The sequence below is a fragment of the Pararge aegeria genome, chromosome 8 (assembly GCF_905163445.1).
Source record: "Pararge aegeria chromosome 8, ilParAegt1.1, whole genome shotgun sequence".
Taxonomy (NCBI): Eukaryota; Metazoa; Arthropoda; class Insecta; order Lepidoptera; family Nymphalidae; genus Pararge; species Pararge aegeria.
This window is the reverse complement of record NC_053187.1, coordinates 20,017,378-20,025,028: the sequence shown is the minus strand read 5'-3', so window position 1 is coordinate 20,025,028 and position 7,651 is coordinate 20,017,378.

Sequence of the window (7,651 nt, the reverse complement as noted above, 5' to 3'; positions counted from 1 at the left end):
GCATCCTCGGCAGCTGGTGTAATCGTGCCTCGCCCGTCGCGCAATTTTAAACCAACTTCTTCGGGCGGAGGTGGTTGTACATTTGTTTCTACTTATATCTTTAATTAACCTCACTGAATTATAAAAAAAGGTCAATACGGACCAGTCATGAAAATTCCTTGATTGCTGGTAACGGCGTTCTACCCTGGAGGTGGTCCCATTGCCACTAAGTCAGAACCTGATTAGGGAATCCCAGCGAAATCAAAGGAAATCCTCGAGCTTTCCAGCCATGAACCGTGTTCTAAAATAATTCAGAAGGCGTTTGAGTCTTAGTGATTCAGTCGTTTTAATTTGATTTTAAAAAGTTTGACAAGTGCTGGATAGTTCTAGGAAACTAATAAATAATCAATGCTACATAATATTTTGAAAGGAATAAATAAACTTCTTTGTATAAAGAAGACTCGTAGCTGATTCGTAGATATCTCTACGTTTTCGTAGCAAAAGGGGTTGCTCGGAGCTCGTTTTGACGTTACTCTCATACCGCGAATCTCATACCTACGCAATTCTCGAATAGCTATAGGTGACTATAATATTTGAAGAGTTCCCTCGCTTTCTCCAGGATCCCCCCAATAATTCTTCACGAAATTAAAACGGGACCACCTCTGAGGTATAACGTACCTACCAAACAAAAAAGAATTATTTATTATTAGGAGTTCAAATATACAAAAAAAAACATAGAACATTTAAGTTGAATTGAGGTCCTTCTTCTTTTTTTAGGTTAGTAATAAAATACTTTAGTATTGAATTAAAAACAGCCTTTTTTGCTTGCTTGTAATAGTTTACTTTAACATAAGTAGTGACACCTTTTGAACAGCGGTGGAACCAGCACAGCTAAGAGGTGCCGCGGCTGCACCGTCAACGGCGCGGCGGGTACTGCAGCTAGAAGTGCAAGCTCGCGCCGCTAGGTGGCAGCTCGTTTTCGCGTTTTCCTTTCAAAAAAATATTTACTAGTTTTATTAGACTTATTAAATATTGTATTTCTACAGAGCCGATCACGGCAAAACTTGCTAAAAGAATTTCAACCTGACGAATAGTAAAGCTCTACTTTACTATTCGTCAGGTTGAAATTCAACAATTCGTCAACTGTGCTCTACAAGTTTGGTAGATTAGGTACATTGAATTCTTCTTATCTCGATTTACTAAACGAGCTAATATTGTGCTCAGAAATTGCGCGAGCATGCTCGAGTAATTTGACATTAACACCTATAATACAATGTTTCCTATTTAATGGTTTATTTTTGATGATGGTGATGATGATAATTTGAAATGTATAAAGTGTCCGTTTATTAGAGAATGTGAATTGCCATATTGCTAAATATTAAACATGGAAAAGAGCAACTATTTAGTTTCCTGCCGGATAATTCTTCCGAACTAGCGGTAGAATCACTAAAAAAACAAACAAACTTGAATAAAGTACGTGAAATACATGAATGAAATAGTAGATACCTATCTAAAAACAGCTACATTTGAATCAGATGAGGTTATTCTTGATCTGTGGAGTAAGCGCTAGAGAAGGCTCGCAGTTAGATGCTCGGCCTGCGTTCTGGCCTGTTCATCATAGCGAACGTAACATGTGGGGGCATCGATATTACTGTCTCAAGGGAAAAGTCCTATTCCTCTGTATCTGGCAGCACACACCTACATACTTTATCTATTGACGAATAAGTCTCCCACCATGACAAACATACCTACATAAAGAAGAATGGCGAAGTTGAACCCAGCTATTTTAGTAACCGTTCAGACTCATAAATAACTTATCTATGAATACTTTTCGAAATATTTTTATGTGTAAACAACATATTTATAGAAGTGGGGGATCAAAAATTAAACTAAGTAAGGTATTAACCACAAAAAAATCATTGTAATGGCAATAATGACGACTTCGATTCCCACAACTGGAAAAAGTTTTTGTGATGAACATGAAAGTGTTTCAGTGTCTGGGTGTTCAAATATTATAAGTATTTATGTCTATTATTAATAAAAATTATTTATCAGTTATCCTAGTACCCATCACACAGGTGGGGCTGGATGGCGATGTGTGTATTGACCTAATATATAAAAAAAATTAGCTGTGTAAATTACGTTTCGGCTTATGTAGAAAATAATTATTTTTATAGAGATGAATGTTTATTGTCCAGGCAGGGCGGTAACTAAAAAGGGCTTACGCTGAGCGCTGAGCGCTGAGCGCTGCGCCTACGGACTATGCCATCAACTATTAATATTATAAGTTTATGTAACAAGTTATACTCTAGTGCTAACTATAACAAATAGCGTGTTCGGACGTAAATAAAGCGAACAATAAAGTCACCCCGCCCTCCCCCGGCCGCCGCCGCCCCGCGTGCACGCACTTCCCGGCCGGCGGAGCGCGCGCCGTGACCGATGCCGATGAAGACGTCATAAAATAATCACTATTACACTTTCCACCAGATTATCCTCACGGGTGACAGCCCTCGACAAATACAGTTCTAGTCAACAAACCGAACCATTCAATACAACCTCTTTGGAGGAAGAGTTAAAGTCGTAATTCGCTCGGTCATTTTTGTAGCGGGGGCGTCCCAAATTGTGCATCGCGCCGTACAGGGTTGTCAAAGCGTACAGTAATAAATATAGTTGTACTTTCGAGCGGAGAGCGTTTAATGATCTGTGCGTAATGTACTCGGAACATAACTTCCGCACTCTTTTGTCGTAAAAAAGTCCGCGCGCGCTCGGATGGCTGTTTTCCGCTCGCAGTTCTGCTAATGTCGCTTTTTAGTAAGTAATCATTAATTTATCACGGGAAATGGGGAGCATTTTTTATATCCATCGCTTAAACGAACGTTTGTTAGAAAAGCATGATATTGATATTTCTTCAACGATATATGCCTATGTAGTTTTTATTTCCTGGATTGAAATCGCAAAGAATATTTTGTAGAGACACACAGTGCCTTACAATTATTTTATAGCAGTTCCCATCCATCCTGTGTATAATATAGGCGAACCTAATAAATAAATCCCTCACTGGCTTCGCTAAATGTTTTGCGGTATGTTCCATGCTCTTAAGACAACATCTGGGGCCCCCGATGCACCGTCGTAAAAGGCTCCCCATCTCCAGGAGCTTCACCTCTTCTCTTCGACCTCCATGCACTCCATGTATCCTTAGGGGCTTGGTAACCGCCAAGCCTTGTTTCCACTCAGTGATGCTGCGCCGCCTTCAGATGCCCTATTGCAACCATTGTGTCGAGACCCTGCCAGTTTGCCCATCGTTGCTGCAAACATATAAACTTAATATGGAACTTCATCCTTTTTGTCAGTTTCACTATCAACAGATAGCTTTCACCTTGTTTCACCGAAAAAAATTAACTGTGTAATTACGTCCCGGCTTATGCAGAAAAGAAGTCTTAAATATAAATAAATAAATAAATATTTACCTACCTACCTCTAAAATATAATTATTGCTCACTGTACCGTACCTATCACGAACTTGTTATGTAAACTTAAAATACAATATTCAAATATTATTAAGGAAGTAAAACGGCTGTAAGTATCAATTTCGACATCAACATCGTCTATTGTTAATGTGGTCTTTGCAAACATTTAAAAGAAAAACACTAGCTGTAGTCCGCTCTCTTCGTCCTCGTTTTTTATGGTGTTTTTTTTGCAAATCCCATGGGAACTCCTGGTTCTCCTGGGATGAAAATTGTTGGTGTTTGGTGCACAAGTCAAACTTATGTCGTCTTTTGTACAATTGATTGTGCCGATTCACACGGATTAAAATGGAATACGAATTAGTAGTGAAAATGTATGCGTAAAAACAACAAAATATTGCGGTTGGATAGGTAATAAATATATGAAATAACGAATGCGCTTTCAGTAGCATTTGCTTCGAAAATAATGTAGGCGAATGTAAGAAAAATGAAAAATAAAATATTCTCACGCTCCTCGATTTGGTATCACCTGGTTGACCGCTGCGTAGCTCAGCCACGCTGGCTGCGCAATGTAGCTCGTGCCCGCCACGCTGGCGCCACGTCGCGTCGTAGGCAGGTATGCTCCCAGGCCGCTTAAATATTTGTTCGAATACCTCAGCGGAGTTGTAGTTAAAATGAAATAAAAATAAGTAGGTAAACGTTAATGCAAACACAGCCAAATTTGCGGCAAATTATTTTTAAATTGGTTGGTATTGCAGCCTTGATTATTTAAGGTTTAGGTAATATTTGTTCTTTAAAGAGCTTCCCGGGATGAAAAAAGAAACCAAAAAAACAATAACCTATAAATCGTTACCACACGTACGAAACAAATAGGTTTGCTTAAATTTGAATAATTATGCAATAGTTTCACCGTAATTTAGCGTATCGTTTCTTACATTGAGCTAATTACATTAGCCTAATAGAACTTATTTACGCATACATTATGCGTAAAAAAACATTGACATAACAAAATATATTGCGGGTGGACGCGTAATAAATATATGAAATAACGTATGCGCTTTCAGTAGCATTTGCTTCGAAAATGGTGCAGGCGACCTACAAAAAGTAACAGATGAATCCTCCGCCGTTGAATGACTACATAAATGATCGATGTTTGAGCGACCCACGAGCCCTGAGAAACTAACTGTACCTACCCGTTTATTGTTATTTTGAAAGTGCCAAACTATCAGGTGATCATCGAATATAATCGATTCATATTTGGGTTGCGCAAATATGATCATATTCAATTCAAACGGTCTCATCTCAAGTGGAGACCTATCGGACTTAATGGAATTTGCACATTGTTTTTATTCAGTACTGTGTTTTATTTCATCATTCTACTCCTCTATTCTTGAAAGAGAGGTTTCAATTTGTAGGACTCCCAGAGAAACTTCATTCTACGAGGAAGTTAATCTTGGAGATGCTTTGTCACGAATCCTCCTTGTTCAACGGATCATTTACGGTTCCGGCTATTAAAATATGGAACGCCCTGCCGTTAGATATCCGTGAGGCAGATACTATTGGGACCTTTAAAACACTAGTGAAGGATCATTATTTGTCTCTATCGGTCAAACATCTCTAAAGCGTATCATTTTAATTGTGTATTCTATTTATTTCTGTATCTCGTTTTAATTGAGAATATTATATATTGATAAAAGTATTTATGATATATATGTACATTTAGATTTAATTAATCATGGGTAATGTTATTTAATGTATTTTTATATCTTATTTGTATTTATATGTTATATATATTATATGTAAATATTTGCGTAATGTATATTTCCTTTAATTGCACCACCTACCTCTTTTCTATGTTTTTTTCTTTTGCGTCTTTGGTTGCCTGGAAGAAATCGCTAAGTGCGATAAGGCCAAATTATACTGCTCTAAGTGTATATTATCTCTGTAACTCCTTTTTTTTTTTGGTGTGCAATAAAAGTGTATTCATAATGAAGACGCTAGATGCGAGAACGGTGCGACTTTGGCATAGCGCACAACGGGCCGTATGTCAGCAAACGTATGAGCTGCTCCCAGAGAAAGGCACAAAAGAAAAGGCAAGTTTCCGTAAAACTAAAAACACGGCTCCGTCCAATTTATTAGAGCATCATACATATGTATCATGACCCGGCCGACGGCGAAAAACTATTCGCTAATACAATCAATTGAATTATACATCAGTTTGGCCGTTTTGGGGACTGGCCGGAGACGCGGGCGCTGGGAACGGGCGAGTCGCGGGCCCGTGCGACGCGCTGCGCCCTCCGCCGGATTCCTGACGTTGATATTTATGTACATCAGGACATTTTTACTCCTCGCCTTCGGTACTCCACATTGCAGCCGTAGAGCTACAAAAAGATTTAAGGGCCAATAAATCAAGGCGAGGGATTCTCTCGAGCCGCGCTCGCGAGACAATGCGCTGTGTTTTGTGGCTGAGCTTATGAGGTCGAAACATTGAAATGTTATTGACAGGTCTCGGGTCACAATTTTCGTAATTTAGCTTTGTGGTCAAATTTATATTTTTTGCATCATTCTTTATCGTCTCATTTCAAGTCAAATGAATTCAACTCTCCCTTAACGTTCGCCTGAACGAATCAATTTTGTTAGTGATATTGCGTAACAAATCAGTTATATTATGACTTATTTAAAAGTTGTCTGAAATCATTAACTTGACTTTGATCAAACTGACTGCAGTTGGTTATAGTTCGAACAGTCGAGTCGATAAATGGATCGGCAACCAGCTCCTGCATCCTCAGAGAGCTCGTAAGCTGTCGGTTTCGGTCAGTGTCACTAATACTCGGCAATTGACTAGAATCCAAATTGGTTAGTGGAGTCCGCAGTATCCCACTCTGCAATGGAAAAGCAGGCTGATAAAGACGACTTGTTCACCAAGGGCCGGCTTATGCTTGACGACATTCTCTCAATGTCACAGAACAAGAACTTTGGCTCGATGCTGTAAATCCCGAACTTTATAATCGTGTGGGTATAAGGTATAACAAATTTTTTTGACATAAAAACAACTTGATTTAACAACTAAATAGCAAGAATTGAATATTTCCTACAACATTTTTAAGTCGGTGCCAAGTAAGATATAGAATTACTAAGTTTATAGTACTTACGTAATAAGGAAAGTACCTAGTAATTTGATAATATTGCTTATCCCGAGGCCGGGGTTTTAATAGTTTCTGAGTTCTCCCAGCACTTCACCATCAGCTTTTTTACTGTGACGAGAATAATTTGCTTCGCAGTCATATACCTACCATAATCAAAGAGAAACCCGTGTAATAATAATTATTGTATAGACTTCAGCCACAGTTCTACTTGACCACAAGGTCCTCTTCGAAAGAAAATGCACGAGATCCTTTAGAAATACTCTAAATTATTGCTATACCTAGATGTCCCTATTATATTGAGAGAGCTCCCTCCATTTCTCAAGGATCTTTTTAATAAATCTTCACCAAATTAAATGGGACGGTATGGACGGTACGGATGGTATGTTATACCTACTTCAGAAGCAGTTCTGAAGTAGGTATTACCTACCCACCAAAAAAAACATCAAAATCGGTTTATAATTGGCGGAGTAATCTTACAGTCCAATTGAGAACCCACTCCTTTCTTTAGGTCGGTTGAAAGGGGTTGCTGTACTAAGTATGTGTGTGTACTAAGGTATTATTTTCATTATTACCATCTTACAAGTCAATATATCATTAGATTTTCTAGACATTCCCGTATAAAGGTGAATAGGGAGTTTTCATAACGTTTTGTATATTAAACATTATTAGAGATAGATGCGGTGTCTCGAGCTGTTTCCAGGGTCAAGGCAGATACGTTGCAAGCTGAGACCAATTTGGTGTGGAGCAGGTAATTACCTATCACCCCCTATTGCGTTTTTGCGGCTGCTGCTGGCGCTGGCCCTTTCATATTTCGCCAGAGAGACAGTAAAAGCATAAAATATCCACGCTGCTCCTATTCGGTTTGGAATCCTTATCACACGTATAATGATAACTGCGAAAGCAATCTATATCCGGACTGGTTCTCAAACTTAGTACATTGCGACAAGTAATCGAATCCAGAACCTGTGGTCTGTTATGGAACATGGTCGCACGCGGCTACTGCCCGCTGATGTATGCAATATTCTGAAAGCCCCGCGGCCGCAGCGAAGCGAGCTGTCACTC